General features: G+C 34.4%; 1 long non-coding RNA gene across 1 annotated transcript; it reads right to left on the bottom strand.

Annotated features, from left to right (window-relative positions):
* Nucleotides 1–787: 787 nt before the first annotated feature.
* On the bottom strand, nucleotides 788–2,023 carry LOC123670492. The gene is made up of 2 exons (XR_006745916.1): nucleotides 1,063–2,023; nucleotides 788–975 (listed from the first exon to the last, which is right to left on the bottom strand). It is a non-coding gene; the product is annotated as an uncharacterized LOC123670492 (long non-coding RNA).
* Nucleotides 2,024–10,275: the final 8,252 nt, after the last annotated feature.

The following is a 10,275-nucleotide window of genomic DNA, read 5'->3' as shown; positions in this document are numbered from 1 at the left end:
CGAAACTTACTACATACAATACAATACAAATACTCTTTATTGTACACTATCAGAGAAAAATAATTTCACACCGAAAAAGAACATATAGACATGTACAAAAGGCGGTCTTATCGCTAAAAGAGCGATCTCTACATCAGTAAATGTTAGGATGTCACGGCACGCATCCGCCGTACACTAGGCAAGAATCGTGATTACGATTGTCTTAATCTGATGGTATTAGATTGTCATACAATTTGAGCTACAGCTCTCAAAGATTATCTAACTCAAGATTCTCTACATATTTCTTGGAGGATGCTTTTGGTAAAACCAGTGTATGGGTCTTAATGTATAAACTGTTTCAAAACTTCTAGATACTCCCCTTACTGCACTACAGTGGGAACCCGCATTGCAATATTTATATTAAAATACTAGAGTCTACATATAAATGTTTTCTATGGCACATGTTATATAACTGCAGGGTTGCCAGAATTATGCCAAATTGTAACGACCCTTTGAAATATATTAAAATGTAATCTCTATCCGATCGGAGATATTTGCTCGATAGCCTCGTTTTGTTTCAGCTGGTGAGAGGTGTTTTCAACTCTGGTTGCCTTTTTTTTAAATTAATGATGCTTTACTGTCAAGATTTCGTAGGCGTAATGGTATTTAAGCCTTTCGCGAAAAATGATGTAAAACCAACCTGGGTCGGAATGTAATTCTAAACAGAATTGTAAAAACCTAGAATGTGGCTTGTAAACGTTAATATTTTTTTTTTTTCGGCGGGTAGACACGAAAGTATAAAGACGTATTTTTTGGTGCTCCTATTTATTTTTAATTATATTTTACTATATAGATATATGTGCAAAAGTTAAGTTACTACAGTGTAAGTTGACTCTCTCCACACTCTTTCACACTAATTTGAAAACAAAGTGCCACAATGAACTCCTCAATCGAACATCTTCAGAAGAATATGGAGGAACTGTCTTCAATGGTTACCTGCAGGATGGAAGATTTTGAAAAGAATCTTTCACTATCCGCTACAGCAACCCCAACTGTTAAATCACTGGCGGCAGACTACAATACCTTCAAAACCCTGGTATGGAAAACTCTGTCCTTGCTTAAGTCCCAAATTGAACTGTTGGCTCAAGGCATGGATCGAATTGAGACACAATCCCGCAAGAAACTTCTTCTCTTTCATGGTATAAAAGAAGACAAGGATGAAGATGTGCAGAAAAGAGTCCTCGCAGTGTTATCTAACCAAATGAAGATACCTGACATAAAAGTAGAACATCTTAGTTCTTGCCACAGACTTGGCACTAAAAAGGACTCTGCACGGCCCATACTTGTTCGTTTTTCAAACATGCAGCTTCGCTCTAAAGCGTGGAAAGCTAAAACCAGTTTAAAAGGTACTAAGGTCACAATTACCGAGTTTTTAACTAAGACCCGTCAAGACATATTTGTGGCAGCTCGCAATTATTTTGGCATGAAAAAATGCTGGACGGCTGATGGAGCTATTGTGATTTTATTCCCAGACAAGTCCCGAAAGAAAGTTACTACGATGTCGGAGCTGCAACAAATAAAATCGCAACATCAAAAAAATGAGCAGTCTTCTGACAATTAGTGATTACCTTGTTTGTGTATTTCATTCAGTTCATTACTAACAGTTCAACCTTTATTAATTTGAATGCTGGGTAATCATAACTTTTGTTTTTTCTGATTATCTTTCTTTGTTGTTTTATTATGTTTCATTAATATTTAGATTCACCGTATACATTTGGCAAACTTTATATTGTTTACTGTCGTGTCGTGTGTCATCTGTCAGTTGTCACTACAGATTAGTTAACGTCTTTCAAATTGCGTTTTGTTACTACTTAAACTTAAGTTATTTTTGTTCATTTATTTATTTCTTTTTAAGTTTTTCGTTTAGTGTGAAAATTGGACATATTTTATATTTAAGTGGTTAGTCAGCTTATGCATGAGAAAAAGTGCTTTTTAGTTGTTATTATTATTTTATTTATATTTTTTGTTTTTAATTTTTTTTTTTTGACACTTTTTTTATTATTATTATTTAATTTACAATACTTTATTTTTTATTTTTTTATTTTGTGCATTAGTTTTTTTATTTGTATATAGTATATTTATACATATTTAATTTAGTGTTTATGTTTAATATATATTATGTTTTGTGATGATGATGATTACATTACCTGCTCCTCAGACGATTACGCAAGCGCCGAAAACAGTTTTGATTCTTCTAGTTCTGTTTCGGACTTACTAGAAGAGAAATTATCAAAAGCATTTCCTGATAACCTTAACTCCCTCTACTTTGTGCATATCAACGCGCAGAGCATTATGTCTCATTACTCAGACCTTCTCACATCCTTTAGCACTGGCAAAATCGACGGTATCCTCGTATCTGAAACCTGGCTTAAGCCCTCAATCCCATCCACTTTCTGCTCTCTACCCGGCTTCCAGTTGTATCGGAATGATCGCGCTGATCGGGGTGGTGGAGGTGTTGGCATTTACCTACGCAGCCACATTCCCGCCAGTGTTGTTTGCCACTCTAGCCCTCAGAGTCCTCTTGAATATCTGTTCTTGCAACTGGTAGTCCGTCACAAAAAAATATTGCTTGGTGTCCTATACTGCCCAAATGACAAAATAAATTATTTTGACGAGCTCGAAGATGTTTTAGAGAGACTTGTACCCACTTTCGACCACGTGGTTTGCATGGGTGATCTTAACACATGCCTACTTAAACATGATTCGAGGGCTCATACTTTAGATTCCATCTTATCATCATTCAACCTGCATACCCTTCCTTTCTCCGCACCAACGCACTACTTTCCCAACTGTAGACCTTCACTTATTGACCTAATATTTGTCTCTAACCCTAACCTTGCTGTATCTCATGGGCAAATGACAGCTCCATTTTCGCATCATGACCTTATTTTTCTTGCCTACAAAGTTCGACCACCTAGAGTTAGGGCTAAAGTTCTCTTTCAGCGTGACTTTAAGCATATGGACGTGGAACGCTTGAGAGAGGATATTAGGAACACAGACTGGTCAAGTGTTCTCGCGGCAGACAACGTCGATGATATGGTCGTCTCATTTACTGCTGAATTGATTAAAATTTATGATATACACGCGCCTGTAAAACCTGTGCGAATCAAACATGCCCCTGCTCCCTGGCTAACACCCCTAATCAAAAGAACGATGGCAAAACGCGACGCAGCTAAAACGAAAAACAAACTAAACCCAACTCAAGAACACTTGAACAGATATAAAAAGCTACGTAACATCTGCAACAGAATGTGTAGGGACGCTAAGCGCCATTACATTCACTCATCAATTCAGGGTCTCTGCCAATCCCAAGTTTGGAGATTCCTTAGGTCGTTAGGGGTGGGCAAATCCACGGTAACCTGTCAAAGTTCCGTAGATCTAAATTATTTAAACACACATTTCATTACTCCACCTGTAGCTGTGGATTTCAATACTAAGGCTGCAACGCTTTCATTTTTATCTACTCATGTCTCACCAGACCTACCCAGCTTTTCATTTGAAACAGTCTCGCAGGAGGATATTAAGAGGCATGTCCGGTCTATATCAACTAAAGCAATTGGTAGTGACAACCTCAGCCTCGACATGATTCTTCCGGTGCTGGAGGACATTGCACCTGTAATAACTCACATAATTAATTTCTCACTTACATGCAATGTCTTTCCATCACTATGGAAGAAAGCCCTTGTCATACCCTTACCTAAAACCTCTAATCCTACAATCCCTTCTCAATTTCGGCCTATATCCATTCTTCCCTTACTGTCCAAAGTTCTAGAATCCGTTGTTCATAGTCAAATTTACACTCATCTCTCTTCTTACAACCTTTTATGTCCTTATCAATCCGGTTTCCGTCCTTCTCACAGCACAGTTGGAGCGCTGCTGAATGTGACGGAGGATGTGCGGTGTGCAATGGATCAAACCAAGCTCACTGCCATGATCTTGCTTGATTTTAGCAGCGCTTTTAACTCAGTTGATTACGACATTCTTCTTAGTACCCTGCGCGCGGTTAACATTTCAACCGCTGTCCTTGACTGGTTTCACTCCTATCTTTCTGGACGTCAGCAGTGCGTTACTTTCAACGGCACCACATCAGATTGGATGGAACTTACTGCTGGTGTTCCACAAGGTGGCGTCTTATCTCCTTTGCTATTTTCTGTATTCATCAATAATGTTTCTCGTGTTATCACTTCTCCCTTCCATTTGTATGCAGATGACTTACAAATATACAGACACTTCAAGTTGACTGAGCTGCATGAGGCTGTTGAAACTTTAAATAGCGACCTAGCTGCAGTTCAGGTCTGGGCTAAATCTTTTGGGTTGTTGGTCAATCCTGCTAAATCACAAGCTATTATTATTGGAAGTAGTCGATTGAGAAGCGGGCTTGACTGGGGATTGGTTCCTAAAATCTCATACTCTGGGGTTCCGATTCCTTACTGTGATAAAGTTAGGAATTTAGGGCTCATTATGGACTGCAATTTATCTTGGGCAGCTCATGTCAGCGAAGTCAGCAGAAGAATACACTTCACATTCCACTCTCTCAAGCGTCTCCAATATTTTCTTCCATTTCACACCAAAATTATGCTTGCACAAACCCTTCTACTACCTATCCTTGATTATGCTGATGTATGCTATCTGGATGTGACTGAGGAGCTACTTAGAAAGTTAGAGCGTCTCCAAAATCTTGCCATAAGATTCATTTTTGGCCTGCGAAAATTTGATCGCATCTCTCACTTTCGTGCTCAGTTAAAATGGCTCCCCATTCGTCTTCGGCGTGATATGCACATCCTGTCCACCCTCTTCAATATCCTTCATGATCCTAATGCTCCCTTGTATCTTCAATCCCGATTTCACCTCCTGCCCTCTCCTACTCGTTCCAGGCGCCCTGGCAGAGAGGCTATGTTAGATATACCGAAATGTAACACAAAATTTAAGTTAAATTCATTTACGGTACGCGCCTCCGTACTATGGAACAATCTCCCAAGTGACATCAGAACTAGTCCTTCCCTTGTTTCCTTTAAATATAAATTAAAGAAACACTTGCTTTCACTAGCAAATGTGTAATCATCTATAGAATATGTATGTATTTACGTATGTATTGTAGTGAGTTTGTATATGTTTATGTATGTGAGTGTGTAATTTTGTATTTTGGTATGTATCTATACATGTATTTGTTAGTATGTAGTATATTATATATATATATATATATGTGTGTATATGTTTATATGTATGTATGTATGTATGTGTATATGTATGTGTATGTGTGTACGTATATGTATATATATATATTTGATTATATATGTATAGATTTATAAAATTTATTATCTTTTCTTTTTTTTTACGTTTTTTTTTTTTTCTTGTTCTTAGTAAATCTTCTTGCACTGTTTGCCTCGCTATATTAAACACTTACTCATGACCATGGGTTGACTGGAAGAAATCTCTTTCAGAGATAAGTCCACCTTTGCCATAAATATTATTCCTATGTTGTTTTTACATGTATTTTTTGAGTGCAATAAAGTATATAATATATATTTATAAAAACTGCATTGTCCTTAATCCCTGTACTATTTCTTAATCCCTGTACGTCCTAAGTTTTTTGTACTTTTTTCTCAAGTATAGATTTGGCTTAATTTGTTTTTATCTATTTAATGATCTTAAGGTTATTTTAATTTATCCCTAATTAATTATAATTTATCCTCATTTAATTTATCTTTTTGTTTGTGTTTTATAAATCGTTTACACAAAATGATATTTTACAAATCTCTTCAAAATTGAATTATTATTATATTCTTAATATTCTGAATTATTTTTTTTATACGTAAGAAAGTTCGGACAGGAGACGAGAAACTATGTTCTCAGGTTGATTTTAGACAACAACGACTTCCTATTCATGCTATACTATATTTGTATATATTTTAAATAATAACGAAAGGGTTTAAGAACAAAATATTTATTTAAAAAATTAATGGCATTATAGACAAAAAAATCAGTAAAAATAAAGTACATATAATTTTGAGAAAGTACATTTGATTTTGATTTTCCAAATGCTCAATTTATTAACTCAAGTACGAAAGAAAAGTTTTACTGTTACAAATTAAACAAAAAAAGTTACAATTTGTAACAGAAAATATTCAGCGCCGAGGTAGTCAGGAGTATGATACTCCTTATGGCACGCACTTTATTATTTTATTGAAGAGACAACCTGTGGAGGTTCTATACCCATGCTCTTGGCAACACTTTTCCCTCCCTTGGTAACTGGAGCAGAACTGTTCGCATTCCTTGACGCGGACGCCGGACGCCGCTTCGGTCACGATCACCATCGCGAAAGCGATCAGCAGCAAAGCAAACGTAGTCTTCAACACTGCCATTGTTGTAGTGTTTGTAGTTGAATATCAAGATGTGGAGTTGTGATGTACTTGATTTTCAAAACTTTATATAGGTAACTAGTGCGCAACACGACTGATTTGCATAATGAGCGTATTTTTTTTTCATAGATCTTATTATATCTGATGATAAGAACGTTTTGCTTATTTGTGTTTTTTAAACAAAATAAAAATTCATAATCTACAAATTTTTATATTGCACGCTATCCGAAGAGCTTTACAAAAATGTTTTGCAAAATGAAAAATACGGCAAGCGCAATGCATTCATGTTATAAAATACACATTTTCATACAGAATACACTTCAAATTATAAATTAAATGTCGTTTGAAGTCTTTTTTTTTATAATACTATTATAGTAAAAATCATCGATTCAGTAAATATTATATTGGACATCAACATTTTGGATGTACTAATAGCAAAATAATGCGAAAAGCTGTTTTTTTTTTATTATGTCAAGAAACTAATAATTAAGAAGCCTATTGAATATTAAGGGCGCAGAAATCTTAAATTTTTTACAATAAATATTTTTACTTTCTCCTTTAGTATAATTGTGTTTGCAGGCAAACGAAAAAAAAAAAACCGACTTCAATTACCTACATCGACAAGTAATACAATGTAGGTAGACGAAAAAATAGTCAAGTAAATACGCATTATTTTCATTCAGCTCATGTGTAATGTATGAATAAATTATTATTATATAGAAATAAAAAATTATAACGCAATGCAGTGCTCCGAACAAAAAGTTATCAATTTTTAAAGTATTATAACTATAAATTATTTGAGAACATAGAGATATGACTATCTAATTAAAGTATACAATTTTAAACAAACCGCTTCAACTGATTGCTATACCTACTTTAAATAAGGTTTATTATATTGTATGTATGTATGAATATGTATACGTATATGTTTAATTATTTGAATAGGCTTTAGCCTGTAATATCCCACTACTGGGCATAGGCCTCTTTCCCCATGTAGGAGAAGGATCAGAGCTTAATCCACTACGCTGCTCCAATGCGGGTTGGCGGATATATTCCCTATTATGAGTAACGATCGCTATCAGGTGTACATGACAATAACAGGGATCGACGGCTTAACGTGCTCTCCGAGGCACGGTGGGGAGACCCACAAGGACTGCACAAATAGTCAACCACGGCAAACACCTGTATAGCCAATACAAATTGCGGGGATCGAACCCGCAACCGCCAGCGCAACACGTACAATCCATTGCTGTAACCGTTGCACCAAGGCGGCGCCAATTATTTGAATATTTACTATAAATTTGTTGTAACCTATGTTGACGCTAGATCATTTCCTTTGTCCTAAGATTGCCTGGAAGAGATCGCTTTTTAGCGAAAAGGCTGCCTTTTGTAGGTACCTAAAGTTTGTGATGTACAATAAAGTGTATTATTATTATTATTTAGCGATATAGACAAAAATCAAGGTTGCTCAAGAAAATGCGAATCAAATAAAAGTGCTTTTCTGTTTTAACCACCCAAAAAAATAAATATAACAAGATTATAATTAAGTCAATAAATAATTATTTATTATTTATTTATCGACTAAACGATGATTACTTTATTAATTTGTTTCGTTTTTATTATCTGTTGCTTTCGTCTATTAATCTGTAAAGTTGTAAAAGTCCTACCGCTGGCCCTGAGTCTCTTCTCCTTTCCTTCAAAACTAGCTAAAAGCAAAGCTTAGGGTCAAGAAGAAACTAATAGCAATCCATTTAACCGCTGCGAGATTTGTAACCTATTTCTTACTTATTGACGTGACAACGTCTAATAAATCGATAAACGCCAGCGGTATTAATGAAAAAGGATGACTCATTGCGTTACGCTCTGATTGTCCCGCTACGCTCAAGTTGCTTCCCGCTATCTGTCTGTCCGTATGTATGCTTAGATCTTTAAAAATACGCAACGGATTTTTATGCGGTTTTTTTTAATAGATGGAGTGATTCAAAAGGAAGATTTATTTGTATAATACATGCATAATATAGTAGAGAAACACTGATAATTTTAGAGGTTTTTAATGTGATGTCATAAATAAACACATTTTTTGCGCTTACATTGCAAACGCTGGCTGAACCCTAAGAGATAGATCAAAATAATGTACTACAATATTGTACATCTTAAAAAGATCCACAAAAAAGTTTGCTATGATATGTCTCCATCTCTTAGGGATAACCCACAATAACCATTTTTTATCCTTTACTTTTTACTAGAAATAATAGCTTATTTACGAAGTGATTTTAAGCAATACAGCATTAATCCTTATCCAATGAAGTACCTTAAATGCATTGTGTATTTAGTATAAATCAATATGACCTTTACAGCATGTAATTTAAATGAATGTTTTATAAAAGTTTTTTATAGATAAATGGTATTAAGGTTAATTTTTAACCACATTTATAGTTAGTACATTAAGTTGGATAGGATTAGATTAAAACCATAATTTATCAATTCAAGAGTAATCTCAAAGAAAACATGTTTGTATTGTCTAATGATAAAAAAGCTGTGAACGTTATATATATCTATACCAATAAATATAATTGGACTGTCTGTTTGTAATATTAAAATAACACCGATGTACGTACGGTATATAAACCAAAATAACATCTTTTACACTTTTTGTTTATCTGTCTTTTCGTTCCATAACTTTTTGTTAAATTCCAGGCGGACGAAGTCGCGGGCACAGCTAGCTAAGAAATAAAACAAAGCTTTAAAGAAAATAACCATTCATTTGGAGTCAAAAAGAACAAAACGTTCAGTTAGATATATGTGTAAAAGAATGTCTTCTGACTTTACCAATAGTAGTGTGTAAACTGTAAACCATTAAAATAGCTCTTGCCCCCTTCAACGTTCCTGCTCTTATCGAGCCTGCTGGAATTTGAAACATGAAACGAATAAACAGCACAAACAATCGTTACTAATTCAAAACGCGGACGAAGTTGCAGGTACAGCTAGTTTATAAATATAATTTTATACCTCGTTTTCTGTAAGTTGTAAAAAAGTCCTTTAATTTATCATTCTTATAATATGTATCTATGTCATGAAGGAATAAATTATCCGCTAGAACATGATGTATATTGTCAAATTATGTTAGACTATAGACATTACATTTCGTATCTCAAATTTCTTCCCTACGTTTTACTCTAAGTACCTATTCTAATACAAATTCAGTTTTATAATTAATATATAATTTATGTTAAGCTAAATTACAAAAAACTTGCAATGAGAATAAATTTATTATATTGTCAAAAATCATTTAACGACATAAACAAATTGATTCCACCGCCATCTAGTTAGTTTGCAATGTCATACAATCGATATAATTATAAAAACCTTTTTAGTTTTTTTAGTAAACGCTAGGTAGCTCTATCTACCAAAAACAATATAGATTTTTTATTTAATTAAAAGAAATTCAAAATATCACGGTAGTTTCCGTAAACAGTTCAAATAGAGCTTCCTATTTATTTTTAAATTTTCCACATGTGTAATTTAAGAAATTAGAGAACAAAGCATAGTAAAAATGTTTTTGTTTAAATAGTATTCCTAAGAAAAAAAAAACTAAAGGTACAATGGCGTAATTACATCCGTTATATTTGTACTACCTAGTACTATCAAATCTTTTTTGACGTGACAACGTCTAATAAATCGATGAACGTCGGCGGCATGCACGTAAAAGGATGACTCATTGTAGCGTACACTTATTGTTCCGTTACGCTCAGTGCTAGTCGCTCAGTGATAGTATCTATAAAAATTCAACATAATTATTTCTATAACCATTTTCCTTCAATAAGATCCGCTCCAGGAGCTCTACACAACATTATTTGAGAGCAGTGTTATTTAACTG

The sequence above is a fragment of the Melitaea cinxia genome, chromosome 4, assembly GCF_905220565.1.
Source record: "Melitaea cinxia chromosome 4, ilMelCinx1.1, whole genome shotgun sequence".
Lineage (NCBI taxonomy): Eukaryota > Metazoa > Arthropoda > Insecta > Lepidoptera > Nymphalidae > Melitaea > Melitaea cinxia.
The sequence above is the reverse complement of the archived record's forward strand: the minus strand, read 5'-3'. Positions and strand labels throughout refer to the sequence as shown.